The sequence below is a fragment of the Pteropus medius genome, unplaced genomic scaffold (genome assembly GCF_902729225.1).
Source record: "Pteropus medius unplaced genomic scaffold, Ma_sr-lr_union100, whole genome shotgun sequence".
NCBI lineage: Eukaryota > Metazoa > Chordata > Mammalia > Chiroptera > Pteropodidae > Pteropus > Pteropus medius.
The window spans coordinates 7,674,289-7,696,916 of NW_024342467.1; the positions used below are offsets into that span (position 1 = coordinate 7,674,289).

General features: G+C 34.1%; 1 protein-coding gene and 1 pseudogene across 21 annotated transcripts in view; one reads left to right on the forward strand and one right to left on the reverse strand.

The window, feature by feature from the left end:
* The window catches only part of HDAC9 (histone deacetylase 9), an 829,181-nt gene that overhangs the window by 248,130 nt on the left and 558,423 nt on the right, over positions 1-22,628 (forward strand). The window lies entirely within an intron of this gene.
* LOC120602614 (uncharacterized) lies at positions 18,375-18,493 on the reverse strand (annotated as a pseudogene).

Below are 22,628 nucleotides of genomic sequence, written 5' to 3' on the forward strand. Positions count from 1 at the left end.
AGGCTATTTACTGGGAGTAAGTAAGGCAGGATATAATTGACAACTGATGTTTCAATAGTTTTCAATAAGTTTTAGAACCACTGTGGTAAGTGAGATAGGAGTAGAGTGTTATATAAATTGTAGATTTTGTGCTAACTCTGATTAATTAGAGTCACTGATCGATTAGTGGCTTACAGGATATTTTGTGGAGGATTCTGAGGCTAACATAGTGTAAGTAGGTAAGAGAACTATGCTTGAGCAGTCCCTGGCATTGGAAATCAGGGAGAGGTAGTGCTATATGCTCCACACATTTGCCAACCCTTGCTTAGAAGATCTCCTGGGATTGTATGAAAATTATTTAGCAGAAAAGAAGAAATAACATTAACATGAATTTATGGTAAATCATTTTGCAGTATTATATGATCTTTCTCCAACAATACTTAGCCTAAGAATAGGTAATGTAGTCAAAGGCATAAAGCAATAATGAGTTTATTTTTGAAATACCTGACTATGAGTTTCATGTTTCATGCAGAGACATGTAGAGCCTGAATTTTTACAATTCTGTATTCTAAAAAGTGTGGTGTAATGGGAAAAACACATACTATGGAATTTGAACAGCAGATCTACTACTTATTAGTTGTGTCATTAGATAAATTATAGTTAATCTGTTTCTAGTATGAAAAACTCAGTTTCTTCATCTTTAACATAGGAATAATAATAGTAATTTCCAAGTAGAGTTTAAGAGAGGTTAAATGAATGTAACATAATGCCTGATGCATTATCTCATGTTGGTTCTTTCCCCCTTTATGTGTTGTTTTTACTGTCAGTTTCTCCTCCATTTATTCTAATTTTCTGTGAGTTCTCAGAGCAACCTAGAATCATGAATGAGGATTGAATAACAAAAGAACAGACTGGTATTACCATGCTTGTTACTACTGTAACTTAAGTATTTATCTCCTCAACTTCCATTGTTTTATGTGTTATATGGAGATAACCTGAAGGAAAATTGATATGAGTGATGCTCTACAGAGGATCTGTGAGCAAGGCTTCTTCAGAAAATGACAAATTCTTTACCAAGTGACTCATGGAAGCAGAGGTTCCATCACGGAACACAGGGTCATTTATTAGCTGGCAGCATCCTGTAAGGGTTGAGAAGAAAATAACGACTGATATGGCATAAGACCTTGGGAATATCATGGCAACTGACTTAGATATAGGATCTAGACTTTGCTGCAGTGGAAGATCTCTGCCCTCAAATGCTACAATGCCAATCGTGACTTGTGCTTACTCTTCCAAGGGCTCTAGCCTGTCAGTATCACTTGGCCAAGAACCTCCTTGGCCGATGAACTTCCACATGAATGAATACACTCCAAAGGAGCAGGACTGAGAGCCAAAGGGTGGGATGCACACATTTCATAACCACCTTTTCCTTTTCATTCTTCAAGAAAATTTAAGAACATACGATGCTGACAGATGATGATATTTTTTGGCAGGGCTGTTAGGCCTTTGCTACAAGGCAGCTTTCCATCTTTGCAATTGCAGAGTTATAACTTGGTTTTTAAAAGAAATGCTCATAGCTCTTCACCTAGCTCATATTCTATTCTCAGTTTGAAATTCCAATGAATTGACTCTCCTATTTTTTATGTAAAACTGATGCTTTTAGTTCAATAGTCATATCTTCTATATATTGTTAACTTCATTTAATTTAATAAGAAAACAACTGTAGGAAATGTATCCATCAAAATAATGTTTGTGTTTCTTTTTTCATAAATACTAGATATTCATTGCAGAAGGATAAAAAACACAGATAAGCAAAAAGAAGAAATACAACCGTATTTAATTCCACCATTCTGAGAGAGCCAGTGTTAGTTCCAGTTCATTCTAAGGCATGGCAAACTCAGTTAGAGGGACCAGAGTGACAGCAAATGAATAAATCAAACTGGATGGGGCCCTGGGACTAGAGGGAACAATTTGTACTTAGCTTCACTGATTTTTACACCACTCAAGAATGTGGACCTAGAGTCACCAGTTCGTCCTATGTTTCTAGAAAAGAGTACCGGATTTTTTATATATCTCATTTTAAAATTTGAATGACATAAAAATTAGTAAGCACCTTACACAAACCAAACAGAACAGATATGCAGACATTTTCCATTCTTTTATACATATAAAATCTAACATTAGAAACTTCAATTGTGTTTGCCATTTTTTAATAAAAGGTTTTATACATACAGAAGTAGGTTATAATGAAATGAATGCTGCGAACCCACCACCAAACTTAAGAACATTACCAGTTCATTCAGGACTCTGGGTTTTACACCAATCCATTTCCACGATACCTGTACCCACCAAGTTTGTATTTCTCATTCCCGTTTGTTTTTGGTAAAAATGTGCAATATCTGTATATACGCTAAAACTATCTTTAGTTTCATTTTTTTGTTTTAGAACTTTAAAAATATAGCATAATAATGTATGCAAACTTCTACAATTTGCTTTTTTTCACTGAATATTTTGTTTTAAAATTCATTCTAAGGTTATGATTTTAAAATTCATTCTAAGATTATTATGTATAGCTGGGTTTATTCATTTTTTTACCATACTTTAATAATTCGTTACTTGAATAAACCACATTTGCTCGTCTATTTTCCTCTTAGTAGACATTTATGTTGTTTAGGTTTTTGCTACTATAGTCAATACTTCTTGAAACATGCTGCTTGTGCACAATTCCTGGTACATGTATAGCTGTTTTTAGGTAGTGCAAGTGGAATTGCTGAGTCATAAAATGGCTACATAAATTTTTATAAAATAATTCCAAATTATTTTCAAAATTGGTTGGAATCAATTTATACAATTATCACCAGTGTCTGAGAGTTCTTGTTTCTCTATATTTTCCCCAACACTTGTATCCTCAGAATATTTAATTTTTGTCATCTAGAAGATGTTAATGTGATCATAATCTGTACTTCCTGGATTAGAATAAGATCGAACATCTTTGGATGTGTTTATTCAACAGTTTTTTTTTTTCTTTTTTTCCCATGGGAAAGGCCTCTTTAGTCTATTATTCTTTTGAGTGATTTCTACACTTACTGATAGAGGTTGTTGGAATAATCTGACACTAATCCTGTGTCAATTTTATGTTACCGATATCTCTTCCCAGATTGTAGGTTGTCTTTTCACTTAATTTATAGTACCCTTTGATAAATAGTAGTTTTTAATTTTAATGAATTCCAATTTATTATTTTTTTCTTTAACAGTTAATCCTCTTTTATGTCCTGTTTGAAAGTTCTTTCTTATGAAAGGTCATAAAACTACCTTCCTGTATTTATTCTACAATTAAAATTACCTATTATATTCACCTTTAAGTCCTCTTGGGATTATTTGTGTGTGTGGTATGAGGTAGGGATCCAGTTTCATTTTCATTTTCCATATAGTAAACCAAGTATCCCAGACTAATTAGTGACCTGCAGTGTTACCATTGCCATACATCAAATATAAAAAGACCACAAGTTTCTGTTTCTGGACTCCTTTGGGGATTCCATTAATGAGAACTTTGCCTCTCGCATAAACTCTTTGTTTCTAAAGCAAAATGTATTGTTTTGTCAAAATGTGCTTTATTTTCTGAAAAAGGTTTAAATTAAATTTATGGAAAAAAGGCCATCAGTTCAATTTTATGGCTTTTCTCTTCTATCCCCTTTGTGTTGGTTGTATGGATTCACTCTTTCCACTCTGAGCTTTATGATGATACACTTGAGTTATGTTGAAGAAGAAGGAACATATCCAGTTTTCAGACATATATTCAGGAAAGGACAACAATATGGGAGCTCTCACATAACCAGTGGCCAAGGTGAAGAGGGACCTGCCTTTGTGGTGTCTCCAAGAGCAGGGATTATAATTGTTGAACTCACTATGTAGGCACAGCCTTATACATGAATATACTACTGATGAAAATCTTTATAAATATCTAGCCACAGTGATTATAAATTATTATTTTTTCCAACTGCTGCTAGTTTAAAAAATCCACAAAACTCATTTTTCAGCTCCTAAAAATCTACCATCTAAGTGCTTTCGCACTATTTATATATGGGACATTTAGGATTTTCTTCTTCTTCTTTTTTTTTTTTTTTTTTACCTCAGTTCTACTTCAGGATTTTTTATATATTTAACATGAAAAGTACTCACATGCTATGTGTTCCTCTATTTTTTGAATTAGAAATGAAATAAAATACTAAATTATTGCTAATGAAATATTTTAAGAGTCCATCCTGTCTCATGAAACAACAGAATATTGAGATGTGTATGCAAACCATTTTTATACTTAAAAAATAACTGTTTTGTGAACTCAAATTCAAGAAAAAAGTAATTAAGAACTTATGTCAGTATTTTCTATAGCAATATTTAGAATGTTATAATAATATGCTTATATTGTTGTCTGAAAATAAAACAAGAGGTTTAGATTCCTAAAGATCTAGTCTTGCTTTCTTTCTTTGTTCCTTTCCTTTTTCCTTTTTTTCTTTCTTAAATATCTGTAACTTAGCGTCCTTACATTGAAATCTTGAGAATACTTTATCTTGAGCTTCATTTCTAGTCTTCATTGATTTAATGACTCTTTCAGTGGAATTTCTAATTATGTGGGGGAATAAATTTCCCCTAAATGCCGCGAGCTTTGCACTAAAGGAAGTTGTACACTAGGACAATTAATTGCATTGATAGCTGCATTGTTATTGTACAAAGCTTTTCAGAATGGTGCAGAGCAAGTCATGAAAAGTGTTTCATGGTTTATCAAGGAGAGACTCAGAGGGATGACTGAGGAAGTGTGTCACTCACTGAGTCTATCTCTGTCATCATCCTGAAATGGGATTGTTTGCATCAGTGTGTCTGCTGCTCTGAGGGGGAAAAAAAGGGTTTACAGAGAATTTTTAAATCATTCTAGGGTAGAAAGAAATTATAAGGTCAACTTTCCCATCACCTGCCAATGCAGTAATTTTTTTTGTAGGTTTAAAGCATATTGAAGAGGAGTTGTGGGTTTTTTTTTTTTTTTAAGATCTTTAAGACTTGCTTTTTCAGTTCCTTTTTTTTTCTTTAACTACAGTTTAAATTGTCCTTAGAGATAATGATACTGAAAAGGAAGAAAAGTATGAATTTTAATAGGCCGGAGCACAAGTTATTAAGAAAGTAATTTATTCCTGCAAACCATTGTGCATGTAGTTCTGTAGGTTCTTCAAGCCCCAAGTGGGTTGCCTTCTTCCTGTACTCACTAGCAAGCCAGTCAGTGTGGTTCTAGTTAGAATCCCATAAATCTGCAATATAATTAATTGCATATCCTTCCAAGCTAGCAGTGAAAGGAGTAACACTGGCCAGGATTTTGATGTTTTGCCATATTCTAAAATCAACATGATGGAATACGACACTGCTGAAAACATTAATTTAGAGGGTGGCTGGAAATTGCTGAAAATATTGAACTCCAGCTAGTGAACCCAAACATTCTCCTTTTTTTCAACTCCTAGATCAGAGAGCCCATGTAGTTAAAACTTCACTCCTAATCTAATTCTGTATTTCAAGTATATATGCATAAAACCATATTTTTTTGTTTAGCAAGCTCAACACTGCTTCTCATAATATAAGTCTGTAAATCATAAGTGTGAGGCGATTGGATCATTGTGCTCTAAAAGAAGGCTATGCCACAATAGTCAGTTTATTTTATTTGACTTTTATCTAGCCCTTGCTGGCAATATACTGGATTTGGTTTGATGCATTTTGCATAAGGGTTCTATTTGGTCCATAATGGTTTGTGTAATGAACTATTTGTCCTCTTCTAGATGACATCCAGTTGCTTAAAACCTATAATGAGATGTCAGGTGAATTGCACTGATTGGCATTGATGGATGAGCTTGTTGAAATATTGCAGGGATTCCTACAGGGGCATAGAGGAAAATTGCTGTTTAGTGCTTTGGATCTCCTAAGCATTGAAACTGTAATCACATAAACAGAACCACTTCTGCAGGTCCAAGGTGTCATCGTGAATTTTCTGGCTAATCCATCCATTCATCTCAATGGTCCAGAACTTGTGCTTCATGTCACTCTTTGCCTTTGTTCTGCACTTTGATCTTTCAAAATGTCTTCAGAAGAAAAGTGTTTATATTGAATTATGTGTGGAAAGGGGTAGGGTGCATACTTCAGAAGCTTGGCATGAAATTTGCTAAATAAACCTTGCCAGTCGCTCTGCAGCTATAATCAAGGTATGGATTTCAGTTTAACAATATGTAGGTATACCTTCTTTTCCCTTCAAAAACAACTTTAACATAGATGGTTAGATGCAGACTGTACTTTATTTATTTCTAACGTAGAATGCTTCTAGCACCTTTATTGTTAACTGTTAAGGAAGATAAATGAATTTTTTAATGAAATTTTTCTCCTAAAATTTTGATTAAAGGAGTTAACTAAATGAATGCTTGGGATGAAGTATCTTTTTGTGTATACATTTTATCTCATTGAATTTAGTATTCTAATATACGATAGTTTATTTTAGTATCTATCAGATCTAATTTATATATATATATTATATGCATTATAATATATACATGAACATACTAGTAATCCTACAACAAAACAAACAACGAAAATTAGGAATTAATTACACCAAAAGAACTATACAGATACAAAACCAGTAAAAAATGGGTGAATTATTAATTACTGTATCCCATCACAGCCATTCTTTCTCTTCTTATATCAATTCAATAATTATGGAATGAAGATTGTTGGTTTTTTTTTTTTTCTCCTTAGAGTATTTCAAATGGTTAAGAACTCTGAATCAGTTTCTACTGACATGATGCCATGAGCAAGAAAATACATACTGGTTCCATTTCTTAGACTAACTTACCTTTTGATGAGCAAAAACAGAATTTGGAGATCTTTTGACATTGGTGATATGCCTTTGCTTAGTTTGCACAATGAAGTATTGGTGCTCCCTACTGCTGTTATGAGATTTTCTAGGTAGGGGCAGATCTTATGCCAACTTTGGGAACCTTTTGAATTGATTGAAGCGTACCCTCCATTGACACTGATGATCTTGAATCAGTTATTTTCCCACTACAAATGAGGCATTCATGGAATCTGAGTGAGCTCAGTCAGCCCCATGAGGTAACTCACACCTAACGAATTCTACCTTGGTTTTTAGCGAGGCCCAAGCATTAGTATTTCTGAAAGTTCCCTGGTGATTCCAATATGCAGGCAGATTTGAAAACCACTGGGTTAGAGTGGTTGAAAGCAATGGTGGCAACTGTGGGACTATCAGACCATTCAGGTAGAGTGAATTACATGGAAACCAGTGGGCCATGTAGAGTGGTAGCTTGCCTTGCTGGTTTTAAGACGGCTTTTCAATCCTGAGAACAAGGACAAGCATGACAGAGCAATGGCTGAACCTGCAACAGAGAGCTTAAGGGGCAAGAGTGATCTGTTTTACAGGTTTAGATTTCTCCTAGCTCAAGATCACTTCAGATAAATAAAATGTTTGATTCTTTAGAGGTTTTGACTCAATTAGTAGAGGCACCCTTTCCCCCTCCAAGGGTTGAAAACATTTTTATACAAGGGTAAGAGAGACAGAGCAATAATTATTTTTCGTAAAATTTTAAACATGAGACCAGGACTCAGATCAGACCTAGTCTAATCCATGATCTACCGGGGCTAGTAGAAGAAGCTCTCTTGGCCAGCTAAACAGCTCTGGCAGACTTGGTTGTGTTGGATGACTTAGGTGATCATGTTGGCGATGCTATGATAGTGACTAGGTATTATAGATTATAAGAATGATAAGGCATTTTGTACAGGCAGTATGGTTATGAAGCAATAAATGATTTCTCTATCCAAAGCAATGGATTTTAATAAACTAGAAATTTCATATCTGCATAGTTATTGTTTAATTTTAATTTTAAAACATAAATGAACTGGGGCCAAAAGACGAGCTTTTTATCTACAATTTTTATACTTCTAGCTGAGCTCTAGCAAGCATATTACTTTTGTAGTGTAATAATAAAAGGTGGGTATGTTTGTTTATTTAAAGTTATTTATGCAGAGTCCATCTTGTTTCAGAAAAACTTTAATGAGGACCTAGAGTATATTTTTTCTAGCAAATGTAAAAGGACAAAGGATTGTTTAAGTGTGTCTCTCTGTGTGTCAGTTTACTCATCTCTAAAATGGAAATAATAACAATGCTTACCTCAAGGGGTTATCACGATACTTAAATATATATCTTTGGAGGGTCTTAACAATATTAACAACTCTTCTGTTGAGTTTGTCTCCAAGTAATTCAGAAATCCTTATGAACTTTTTAAAATTTGAATATTGAAGACATTTTTTCTACTTTAATGGGATTTCATAGTAGGTTGGAGATTCCATGCCAAGAAACAAGGTGTTTAAGTGTCTCATTTGCAATGCTACTTCCCTCGAAATACAAGTGAAACTGAAGGAGCTTTGAAGGGAACATACCAAAATCTGAACTCTCGAGGTAACCTTTCTTTACTAATCATAGACATTTTTCAGCTTTGCCTTGAAATTTTATTTGTTCTGGAAAAAAGTTATAATGTATTTTTTCTGGCATTAAAGATGTTAAATTTTAAAAAAGAAATAGTAGACTTATACTTGTGACCCTTTGAATTTTTTTTGGTCGATACTTGATATTTTTAGAAATACGAAAAATACTCTATAATTATGATTTTACCTGAGGACTTCTAAAAATACTGGCAGATATTAATTTATTATAATTTATTGGTGCTGCAAAAATTTTTAGAATATTAAAATCAAAAGCAGAATTAAAATATGACTAGTTCTCTGTAATATGTTTCTTTTAATTTGAATATTTATTCACTAAACTATTCTCTCTCACTACACACACACACACACACACACACATATATATCTATTATACTCTAAATCTCTATATATTTCCTTCCCCTGTAGCATATATAGTAGGAGGCAACAGCATTTTAAGAAAGGAGGATGGGCATCAAGTTAGACAGTCAGGGTTACGTGATTTTGAGTTTGATTTTTCTACTATATACTAGCTGTGTAGCTTTGAACAGGATCATTTAACCTCATAGAGGTTTATTTTCCTCTCCTATGAAAATTAGTATGAAAACTCCTCTTTCGTAAGGTTGTTTGTGAGAGTAAAGTAGTTATGTAATGAATGGGCTTAGTATATAAGCAGGCTTTTAATAAGTTGTTCCTTCCCTTTACCCTTAGCAGGGCCACTGTGCAGGTAGTGCAGATGAGACCCTGCACCTTGGCATCTGGCTGAGGGGTATATAGATGCTAAGATCCAGCTTGCCCTCTTTTTAATCAGCTTCAAACCCTGGTGTGTAACTGTGTTTGTACTGTCCTGGGCTGGTGGAAGCCCTGCCCCTGGAACCCTGAGGTAAAAATCCCCTGGATCCTACTTGGCCCCGGACAGCTACACAACCATAGTCATATCACTTAAGAACATTTTTATCTATTCCTTTTTATATAGAAAAGATATAGTATCTATCTTTTAATGCTAATTATGTGTTTTTTTCCAAAGATGAAATAAAATGTCCATGAAAAATAAAAATAAAAGTAGTATATTATGCAAATTTCTGTGTAGTACAGATAATATTTTATGCAGAACAGGCAAGATCATTAAATGAGTTGATTATTGACATTCTTGATTATTGTTTAGTTAGGTGAGTGGTTTTTTAAAAAAGACCAAGAGATCTTTGTGACTCTTCTGGGCTAGAGCTGCTATGTGTAAAGAACAAGCAGGGATTGGGAATGAGTCTAAGGAAGTGGTGGTCTAAGTAAGGCCCTGGAGGGAATTAGAGACATGAGAGTTCACCATGGAAGGCAACAATTAGAGCATGACATTGATCTTGCTTGGATGAAAAGACATTGAAGGAAGAGAGAGTCTGCTCAATTACAAATATTATCAAAATAAATTCACTCTAAAAGTAGAATTATAGTTTTTCTTCTAAATATGATTTGATATGTAAACATTTCTAATAATTCTGTATCTGAAACATAAATATTATAAAAAATACTAAACTTGCTCTTATGACATAATTTTGATTCACAGAATGGGTGCATACTTCCCTCATGCTGCATCTGCAGAATGCTTTGATTCATCATTGATATATTGCACACTCTGGCACCCTAAATTGATACAATTTTTATTTTTGCTGTTAAATTATTGCATGAATTACTGTATATTTCTATTGCTGTGGAATCCTGGAAATCCCAAATAATTTTGGCACCATATCGACACTAGCTTCTGGCCATTAACTGTAATGCTGATGTAATGTTCCCTTACCTTTGCTTAAATTAAGAAAGACCTATCAAGTGCTGAGGCTAGGATTCGATTAATACCCTGGAAACTTATTATGGGCCAACACTTTACTCATTTTTTAGCCTAGAAATTCTACTGTATGGTCACTTTAATTCATCAAAAATGCTTTTTCTTTTAAAAAATTGGTATCTTGGTATTCTGGAGATTTCCTTTAAAACGGCATTAGTTTTACCTACAAAGTGCTGTAGGTGTTTTACTAATCGATAATATTTATTAATTACTGTATATTAATTCCTTATTTACTTTGGAAAATTTCTATTTTTTTATTTAAGAATGGAAAATATACTCAATGTCCACATATATGCATGAGACTTGTTTTAGTTGAAGCTTAGGTATGGTAAAGATCATTTCAATGTAAGTTTAAATCTTCTCATCAGTGTGAATGTGGCAAAGGCATTTAGTATGATTTGAACTTTAAATATCAGCCTCCAGCGTTTAGGAGTATTTTATTCTTTTAGTAAATCAGGCAGGCTAAGGATGTATATCGAGTAGATATTCTGGTCAATCTTTTGTGCTTTCCATCCTCCAAGGATGCTAATAATGTAATAACGATTCATTGTTAAGCTTGTCATTACATTCACACATTTAAAAATCCATAGTTATTCACATAAAGATAAAGATTTTCTTTTTTATTATTTTTCGTTTTGTTCTCCAGATTTAAAGGAAACTTGGTCCATTAACTAGACAAGAGAACATGGAGGTGGTTTGATTTCACACATTGAGAAATACTTGACTTTCATTCCAGAACCCCTAAAGGAGGTATCAGATTCCTCAGTAGGTGGAACAAAACTGGTAAATCTACAGACTTGAAAAAACAGAGTGACACAATAGCTAAATTAGGTGCTACTCTTTGTCTAGTGAACCTATATCAGTAGCACCCAGGGACTAGCAAATATGACTAGATGATTTAGTTCAGATTTAGAAAAAGAAAAAAGAGATTATTAAAAGTAACTAGCAGGTGACAAGTCAAAGGAGTTCCAACTAGGTGAAATGTTAAAGCAAATATAAATGTTTTTTTAAGTATAAACAAATGCCAGAGCTAAAATTCTGAGAACGAATATGTAACATAGACATATATATGCATATATATTTATAGTATATATATATTTATATTTGTTTATATATATTTATAAAACTATGTATTTTTATATATATTTAGAAAATATATTTTATTTCACTTCATTGTTGATCATATTATAGTAGAGTTTTTATCATAATGCCAGATAAAAATATCTAGGAATGGATTAAATTCACATTAAAAATAATCAGAGGGAGAAGGGGACTAACCACAGGTTATCAAATTTTAGTAATCTAATTTTTTCCTGTGGATATTAACCAGAATAGAGTGAATTTTATATCTATCTATATCTAACATGGATATATTTATTTATGCACATGTTTTTATATGCATACAAATATGTTTATGTCTATGGATAGCCTCTATTTTAGAGTAAACATATGAATTTTATAAAAGCAGAGCTCATACAAAAACAAAACAAAATGCCTTTGCTTCAATATGTTTGAAGAATTCAAGTGATAAAGCAGATAGCAAAAGGAGCTTGTTTTTATTAAATGACATCTGTATTGTTTTTACAAGAACTAAATATGGAAAACCTCTTAATTCAATTTTGTTGAAAGCTGTAATTGGTTATTTGATCTATGGGCACATCAGTTTTATTTAAATACTGAAATAAAAGCAAAGTTATTTTTTGACCTATTTATATCTAAAAATCATTATTCTTACTACACATAGGGATTTATGGTTTTAGTTGAGGTGTAGTTATTGAAATTTATAACTTTATAACTCATAAATAACTTCTCTCTTTAGTAATACTTTTGAAAATCACCACTCAAAAATTTGATTCTCTGAATAACAGATAACCATAGATTGAAATTATAACTATATCATCTTACTTTAGTGGTTGCCATATAGTTCTAGTATTTCTTTCAGTAGAGCAAACAATTAAGTTTGCCAATGTAGCCAATAGGCCCCCAATTTTTTAATACTAGAGAAACAACTGTTTTGTCTTGCAACAGGGAACCTGTTTATTTTGTGACCATCTTCTTAGGGAAATCAATACTAGTTTTATGGATCCTTGAAAATATTGCACTATTCTAGCTCTAAGTGGCCTTAGTTCTATATCAGAAATTGAATTGAGTTAGGTAAGGAACTGGGTAGCCCATCTATTATGTTTTGTTGAACTCATAGACTAAAATATAACTTCACAATCAGTTTTTAAATTTTAAATTAACTGTAAGTATGCAACCCTTTTCTGTCTTAGGTTCAGAATCTGTCACAAGGTTCCTGAATTTTTTTTTTAATATCGATTTTTTTCTATTTTACTGGTAAAATTGTTATCTTTTTTATTGTATAGTCATTTCTCTGAGGCTCACAGCACACATTCTTGGTAAATAATTACGGTGTCTCTGCTTCTCGACTCTTACCTGTGGCTTTTAAATAGATCTAAGGGATCTCTATTCCATCTAGACTCCCAGAATTCCTCATGGATTGGTTTGAGCTACCTAGAACACCCTTGGATTTGTGTCTTGCAACAACTTTTATCCAAGAAAGTCACCAAAAAATGGGAATGGTATCCTGCATACTTTTTTCCACCTGGAGTAGATTGAGCGAAGTAACTCATTTTAGTCTTGCTCTAAAACCAATGAGTTCCTAAAATAAAGTCTTTGATCCTTAAGTAAAATGAGACATTTAATTATGTCAGTTAATACAAATGCATCAAATTCCTGCTTTAAAAAACAAAGAGGTTTTGTCCGATTAGGCTTAAAAATACCTGTTTCTAAAAGGTCTAAAACAAAATGATACAATAAGTTTAACATCAAAGAATGGGTTAAAATAGATCAGCTAAATGCAAATAGGGAGACTGATATAACAACTCATAGAATATAAATAAAAAAATTAAATAGAGTTATTTAATATAATTTAAAGAACTATCCACAGTGAAAATACATTGTAGCATTTTATATGCTAAACACACAAAGAAAAGAGTGGCAAATTAAATTGCATTAATTAAATTATATTGGCACTTTGGTAATTCAGATTAGCAAGGAAGAGAGCAAATATTATCATAAGTTTGTCATAAAATTTGCCAAAGTTTCATGATTAAACAGAAAAGAGTTAGCTGAACAGAGGAAGGATGCAGCAAATCACTCTGGCTTTTCCTCTGTCCCAAATGCTGTTGCCCTGACTCTCCTGGCATGGATGTGGTCCTCACAGAGTAGAAGGGACAGCTGAATTGTTGCTGTGTTGGAATCTGTTTACACATGGCCTTCCTTCACCATTCCAGAAGAACTTACCCAAATTGTCTATAGACTTTTCTTATAGGACCTTTTTTGGTTCTTTAAACAAGTTCATTATTTGCAGTTACATCCTCCTCTGGGAGGAAAGACTAGTAAACGTGCTATACCCACTCCCCGCCTCCAAAATCTTTACTTCCAGCTCTTTGGAGTTCTAGAAAGTTGTCTCCTGGTATTTATAAAGTAAAATTTTGAAAAAGAAGATTGATTGTGTTGGAAATACAATTATTCTGGGTCTTTGACAAATGGTTTATGAAAAAGTTTGGAGGATGTAATTAATGTGATTGAACAAATATTTCAAACTAGAAAGAGCACAGTTTACATTATCTTAATACAAAGCAATAATAAAATAGAAATTAATAAATAATGAAATTTTACATAAAACACTACTGGAGACAAAACAAAAACCACTTTTCTAAACTTTGGGATCAAAAAAGAAATCAAAACTGCAATTACTGACAGTGAAGAAAATAGTGGCAATGATGAGATCATGTGTCAAAATGTATGGGATCGGACAGAACTAAAATTAATAGGCAAATTCCAGACCTATGCTTTGTTATTAAGTAAGAAAGAGTAAAAATAAACTATTCACTCAATACTAAAGTTTAGATAAATTATGCTAAGGAAAATATGAAGGAAATAATTTTCAAAATGAAATATTGATTAGCGGCACATTTAATAGAGTAGACATCAGTTGAAGAGTATATTTTAGGAAAAATACATGTTGATATTATGGGTCTAATTTCAGGATTTGGCAGTATGTTTAATATTGGAAAATACTTTAATGTTTCACATGTTTTTTGGTTGCTTGTTTCATGTTTGTTGCCTTAGATATATGGATTCTTAGATAATACATGAAAAATTAAATGCCTTTTCATTAAAAGGCATTACATATAAACTTGGTTTTATACAAGCTTTATATAAACTTGTGGATATGAGAGGTGAAATGTGAACTCCTGTGTGAATGATGTTTTTCTGAGTAGTGTCAATATTAGCATCTGAAGATGGTCTGAAACAGCGCCCACCTCTAAAATTATTATTTTCACTGAAACAGTAAATCACCTTGGTAGACTAAAGGAGAAAACCTACATGTAATCTTCTTTTAGGAAGTCTCTAAAATGGTGTATATGTATATTCTGTATTAATTAAAAAACAAACAAACAAGAAACAAATTAATTATAGAAAGATGTTTTCTAAGGAGTAACCAGTTATTCCTAATCTAATATTTAAGCATTAATCATAGTAGAGAAATACCATTGACACTCTTAGTAAAGAACAAGAAAAAATCGTCAGCCCCATCTTGGTATTCTTGAGAATCTAAGCCAGGAACCAAAATATTGAGATATAACTCTTGGAAATATTAAGAAGACATTGCTGTTGTTTTTGGAAAATTATTTTATTTCAAGCCACAGAGTTGTTCACCAAATGGTTATTGAACAGTGATAAGCACTATTCTAGACACTGCAGATCCAGCTGTACACAGGATAGGAAAGGCCCTGCTCCCATCAAGTGTATCATATAGAGTAGGTAAGTGAAGGAGGCAATGAAGAAGAAAACAAGTGAACAAGATTTCAGATAGAGATCTAATGATATCAGGTATGATGTAATTGGCTACCTAAAAAAGTCAAAATGTGTCAGCAGAATTATTAGAAATAACATAAGGGAGTGTGGTAAGTTAGGAGGATATAAAATACATATAAAATAGTTTTAAAACAATCATGTAGAACATGTAGTGGACACATATCTCCATTCACAAAGCAGCAAATAATATAAAATATATAGAAACAAATTTAGCAAGAAAATACTGGACATATAGTGAAAAAAATTAGGTATGAATATATATGTATATGTGTATGAATACACACACACACACATATATTTTAATTGAAAGCATGCATGACTAAATAAATGGAGCAATATAAGTTATGTTTCTGGCTGGAAAGACTCTGTTGTAAAGGTGCCATTTATCTTTAATTTTTTATGTTTGCTGCTACCGTGATTCTAACAAAATTCTTTAAGATACTTGAAAAAAGAATATAAGACTCATCTAGAATAATAAACATTAAAGAATAGCCATAAATAATTTGATTAAGAAGAGAAGTAAAAGAGTCCCTGAGCTATAAGATAGTAAAATATATCATAAAGCTGCAATGAAACCGAGATAGAAAATGTAGAAACATATTAACTAGTGCCGGGGTGGCACATTTGTGGAGCAGTTTCCACCTTCTCTCATCTTCCACACCATGGAAGATATTTATTGTTAAATGACCTGAGTACCCTTCCCTGGTCTTGGACATGGTCTCAGGATACTCCAGACAGGCACTATTAGGCCATCGATATTGGTACTATTTTATATGTATTTTACATCCTCCTAATTTACCACTCAATGTTGGATTAAAATATTTAGGCACTCTGTTCAGGTTTGTGATAAAAGTGGCATTTAAATTAGTAAAGAAAAGGATTATTTCAGAAGTGATTCTGGAAAAACTGGCTGACTCTTTGGAAAAAATAGAGTATCCTTTACATTATATACTAAAATAAATTCCAGATGGATCAAAGGATGAATGTAAAAAAAGAAAGCTGGAAAGAGCTTGAAGATAATATAGATACTTATCTAACATCAAAGTAAAGTAGGTCTTTTTAGCATGAAAGTAAAGGAAGAAATCAATAAAAGAAAGGATAGATAAATGAAGTTACTCCAAAACTTTTCATTTCTTTAAATCTTAAGAGTGCTATTTATATAATGGGTATGTTTTACAATATGTTGTAAAGTATTTGAAAAAATATATATACATACACACATATATACTAAAGAGGTTAGATTGCAAGATGTAAAAATTTTTTTAGCTATGCAGTTAAGGTAGGGAGATTATGGATAATTTATTTTAATTTTCCACAATAAATATTTTATTCTGAAAAGGAGTGTGTATCTGATTTATGAAGGGAAACAGGAAACTAATATTTTTAAAAATCTATTCAATATTTTTTGTGTACATTATTCTGAATTCTCTTAATAACCTCTTAAAGTATGTAATAATGTTCCACTTTTAAACATCAGCACCATGAGGTTCAGTGAGATTAAATAAATGCCCTAAGAGAACTTGGGCAGGAAGTGGAGTTGTGATCTGAAGTGGAGGCCTGTGTGATCCCATAGGCTGTTACTCAGCATCAGTTCTGGACCTCTGTCCCGCTTGATGTCAGAATTGGAGAGAAAGAAAGGGGGGGGGGGTAGTTATGTTTAAATTCAGGCCTGAACTTTCAACAGCAGAAGGGGGCTTATTTTATCCCATTCTCTGTGCCTGTCCCCAATTCTGCCCATTCAGTCCCTGAAGGGGATGATAAGGTAATTGCATGTCTCCTATAGATGATGGTGGGCTCTTAGAGATTGTGGGTAAAAAGTGAACTCTTCTGGTTCTTATTTTCCATTTGCAGATGTGAGTCTATGCTTGAAGATAATCTTTCAATCCTTTTTTTTTTTTTCTGGCCCACTACTTTGTAAATCTTATATTTAAGTTCTTGTGGTTGCCAAGAGTGTTAATATTGGGGGGGAAAAAAGGATTATTGACTTATTACAGACATTCTGGAGCCTTTAATTCTAAGTATTATAAGCACCTTGATGCAAAGTGATGGAATCAAATATATGCATTATAGCTCCAGGTAAGAAATAAGCACTCTCAAGTGCAGAAGTATTTTGAGACTGTTAATTATACTAGAGAGGTGTGTGTTCATAAATCTTTCTTCTCTTGGCATGTGTGCTTCTCAAATTCCATCATTTTTTCTTTGGATAATAAACTGTAAGAAATAAATACGTTTATTTTAGTATGCTAGTGAATGTAGCCAGCTTACAGTTTGGGTCTGGGGTATTTTAGTCTACTAAAGTAAATTTGCATGTATTTGGAAAATATATTTTGTGTATGTCACGATATGTTATATTCTCTGGCCTGAGTTTGGGGTCTCTTCTCTGTTTCTTCTGTTCACAAGGGAGAATTATTTAAAAACATCTAACTAGATATAATCAATTTCAAATTGACTAAAATAAGGACCATAGTTACATTTAGGATATTATTCTTTTAGAACTATTTGCTGATGGCAATTTTCTTCCAAGTTAGCTTTAGAAAATTTTTCTAAGCAGTATGATTGTGACCCCTCTGTTTTACTGCCTCCCAACCTGCACTGAAACTTCTGATTCTTTAATTTCTAAGTACAGTTTATAACACTGTAGCCATTACTGACATTCTCGAACAGCTGGAGGAAAGACTCCCCTAGTACGGGGCCTTTCACTAAGCTCTTCCTCTTTCTGCAAGTTCTAGTAGCTTTCTTACCACTTGTCAAAAAAAGCCCAAGCCTCCTTTCAAGCCACTTTTATTATTTAATGTACCCTTTCTCCCAGCGAAATTCTGCCATTCAATATTCTGCTGAGGATACTTATTCATTTTCTATTTCTTTTGGCCATTATGATTTTGATTTCCTGGTGTATCTTCTTCCTCCATGTCTCTCTCTCTGGCGAGGTCCTACCTGACTTAACTCATCGATAGAACGTCTCCTCATCCCCGACTCTGGACTCCCACAAATAATTTGTTTGCACCTCTGATACCACACACCTTGGGCAGGACTCTCTCTCTTTTTTTAATCGTATGTATTTATTTGTTTATTTTTAGGCAAGGCAACCCTTGGTTGACCTCACAGATTGCATGGACCTTGTCAGCTTACAATCCTTTATTTATTTATTTAATGCCTACAGTACCTGATCTTCCTAGGTGGTCTCCCATCTAAGTACTAACCAGGCCCAACCCTGTTTGGCTTCGGAGATCAGACGGGATTGGGCTTGCTCAGGGTGACATGGCTGTAGAGTGGTAGGACTCTTTTTAAGTTCTCTTGCCAGCCCAGCTAAGCCTGTGGCAGCGTCCCTGTATGCACCCTGGGCACCTACATCGTGTATCTGCAGTTCTCCCACTTCTTTCTCTCTTTCATTCCCTCAGATGATTCTTCGTTCCTTACCTTGTTTGGTTTCTATTTTCCATTGACTCCAGTTTTATATCTTTAAATGGGGTCTTATTTTCATTGAACCCTTTGCATTAGAAATCTCATTTTGTAATCATTATCTTGAAATGGCCTCTCAAAGACAAGTCTTTGGCCCTGTGCATGTCATTTATACCTTTTTAAGGCCAGAAAGGCCTTGAGAGTGAACCATACACACAGAGTGACCTATTATAATAAAGCCACAGCTAGAAAGGAGAGTGCTCTGTCTCTTCAGTTTCAAGCAATCTGTTCCCACTCTTACTCAGTCCCTAGGGTGAAGAGGATTCTAGACTGCCTTCTTTAGTCTTTTCTGCTCTTTTACTGATTTCTACTCTAGGAATTTAGTCCTAGTCTTTTGGGATACACCATTTGGCCAAATCCATTTTCTACTTTTGGCAGAGACATCTCTCCAGAGTCCTCTTCATTTAGCTCTTGCACCGTTGTCCTCGCTTCTCCCAATACAGCGGTCATCAGTTAGTTTATGTCCGTGGACCCCTCTTGCATCTGGCCTTTTATGGAGATTGTTAGTCTCAGATCTGTCTGTTCCTGCTGATAGATAAGGAGTGGTAACCTTTAGCTTCTGAGAATGAAAGAAGACCTAAAGAGAAAGAGTGTATCTACTGCTCAAAAGAGTGCCCGTCTCTGTCTTTGCTTTAAAATCTCCCTTTTTATGACCTTAACCTTTTCGACATTTCGGCATTGGATGAGTCAAGGGAAAACTTAAGTTGTCACTTCTTTCCTGTTCATAACTATTCTTGCTCTGCTCATGTTTATATTGCCCAGTGAGAAAACTTGCATATAGAAGGTGATCGATTAAATGCTGCATTCATAATCCTGTCCATTTTATTGAATTCCCGCATCTCATTCTCTTCTGCTATTACAGAATCTGAGTACAATTAAAGCCTTCTCTAAATTGCCTGTGTTATATTTCTCAGTCAGAACCTTGCAAAGAATATTTTAAACAGTTGTCGTGTGGGCTTTTTCTGAAATGCCATGTCACTCCAAAAGTGATACTCTGCTATTTTGACTACTCATAGAAAATGAGGATGGAGGTAGGCTGAACGGAGAGGAATTCCAACTGAAATAGTACTCCTACCCCAGCTAGTGGTGTAGGGACATTGCTTATCTTTAGAGTTTTAGAAATAAGGAAGGCAGTTTGAATTTTTGAAAATTGCTCCTATTAGTGGCCAAAATAAGTGATAAAATAATAATAGTAGTTGGTCTGGAGGTAATCTATTGAACAATACATCTCCTTGAAATTTTGATATTAATTCCAATAGTATTATGTGTTATATGCTTTGTTTTGGATTGTCTATCCTAGTAAAACAACAAATTTATATTAACTCATTATTTGAAAAACACTTTAACATTTTTCGTATGTTTCGAATTAGATTACAAGGCAAAAACTTAACCCGTGTGTGTGTGGGGGAGGTGGGGTCGTGGGGGGCGGATGGGGATGGGGAATGTATAAAAGCTTTCTATTCACATTAGATTACAGTAACTCAGTAATTTCCTGTACCTTGAAAAGGTTCCTGAAATTTTAGTTTTAAATTCTAGTAGTGATATTTTCAAGTTTACATGGGAAATGTGAGGATTCATCTTGTCCAGGAAAGAAAAATTTATACCACTTAAATTGTTTGCAAAGTAATATAAATATTTTGAACAAAAACACTCTGTCGTGTTTCCATGTGTGGCTAAGATAATTAAATGATACTACCTCCCAAATTGTTCCCAGAGTATTTCATTTATGTTCTCAGTGGCCCCTGCCACAGTCCTCTGGAAAGTTCTCCCTTGTTCATGATGCTCCATGAACACTTCTGAAGTGGGTGATGAGGAAGGTGCCCATTGTGGGGCTACGTAGCTTTCGCAGCCCACTCCCCACTAGCACAGTCTTGTTTTTGTACGGCTTCTAGAAGAGGAAGGAAGAAAAGTTTTTGATGACCAGCTTCAGAGTACCTTAAGGAAATTCTAAGCGGATAACTTAGTTCTTTTACCCTAGGGTCTTAGATTCTTTCACAGTTCTCTCAGAGATTTAGTAGGCTTCTGATGTAGTGCTTTCAATCAGTACCACGGCCACGCTCGATGTTTTTTCTAAACACGGTTCTCAACTCTGCTCTTTTTCTTTCCTTTTCTTTCCTCTATCGTCTATGCTTCTCTTTCACATCAGCGGTAGCCACCTCGAATGCATCTGAACCAAAATCTGGGGAAAGTGGTAGGGGTGGCTATAATGTTTCTTTTGTCACAAAGTTACATCTTTTTGTTTACTTGGGAATTTTTAAAGGATTTTGTTGTTCGAAACCTTTTACAGTTATATTTATTTTTTTCTGTTTGGGAAACAGAAAGTCTGATTTTCCAGTCCTATGAAGTACAAAATTTCTGTACTCTATTCCATTTTATTCCTATCTCTAAACTAGTTAATTTTTGCTGAAGCTTATCTTTATACAGTGCAATAAGCAGCAAGGAACTAATAATACACACCTATGCAATGGTCTTTTGCAACTTCTTCCCCTAGAGCTGCGAGTTCACTAGACACTTGGATTGCCTTCTGAGTAATTGTAGGCTTCAGTTTTACTGACTGTTTCTCGGTGGCAGCATTACCGGCTTTCCAGTTGTTATATTTGTTTTCTTGCTACCTGATGCTGATCACTAAGCCGATATTTTTTAAGTTTGAGGCCTATGGTATGGTCCCATTCCATTTCAACTTGCTAATTATTTTCTCTGTTAAGCTAGGATAGGCATGGTAACAGAAAGACCACAACATGTCATTGGATTATCACAATAAAATTTTATTTCTCATTTACATGAGAAATGTAAACAAGCACAATGGCTTTCTTTCATGGACTCATACAGATGGTGGGATTGAACTCTTCTACACATGGCTTCCGGCATTGCCAGGATACTGGAAGAAAGACAGCAAGCACATGGGAGAGCGTTCATCGCCATTCTGTAGAGGCTGCATCTGGAGTGACCTACGTCATTTCTGCTCACGTTCCATTGGAGAGAATGTTGTTATTTCACATAATGGAAAGGAGGCCAGGATGTGTATGGTAGGAGGAGAGAAGCTTTTAGTAGTTAGCTAGTGGTCTCTGCCACAAGATAGTGGGAAGGAATTTATATGTGTCAAGGATATGCATAAGGAAAAAAAAACAAGTACCTGAGAGGCAATTGGACTTAATGATTAGATGAGAAAAGACTGAAAAGTGAGAAAGGAACTGTGAACTAATAATTAATACCTGTGGTATTCTGAAAGGTTTAACTATTCTAATTATTTTGAATGTAGCGAAGGAAAAGGTGGGTTAATAAAAGTTGTTCTATGTGGTTGTATGCTTTAAAGAGTGTGAGTTCCTCAGGATATAGTTTTTTATTTATTTTGGCACTTTGTGAGCATGACTAACATATTCTCTACACATATCAATTGGTGTCTTTGTTTTGAAAAAATAAGATATTTTTAGATATCAATTGTGCTTGCCACTGGTGAAAGAAAGACCACACACAATAATAATAACAATAATAATAATACACACACACACACACAAGTGATTGAGAAAGGGAGGCAGTGAAGGATGAGATAAGCATGACAATCAAAAATTTGTTCATAGCTTTAACTTATTTTCTTGGCTTTTGTTGGGAAAGCTACATGTAACTGTAATTCTTAGATGATGATGAGATGATGTTCTCCTGGCTCTTAGCAGCTGACTACTTCCTGAAATAAGCAGATAAAAACTGGAGAGTAGATTTTGGAGCCAGCCCTTAGGCTTCTGAAGAATTATAGCTAAGATCCTAGTAGGTCAGCAATCTCTGTCTCACAGGAACTATTGATACACAGCAACCCTGAAGGTTTACTTCTATTCTTGAGTCGTTGATTTCCTGCTTTTTCTTTCTGTTACCTCCTAGACTAGCCCACTTTGCATGCCATGTCTGAATTCCTTCAGTAGCTCTGCAGTGGCTGCTAATGTCTCTTCACTTT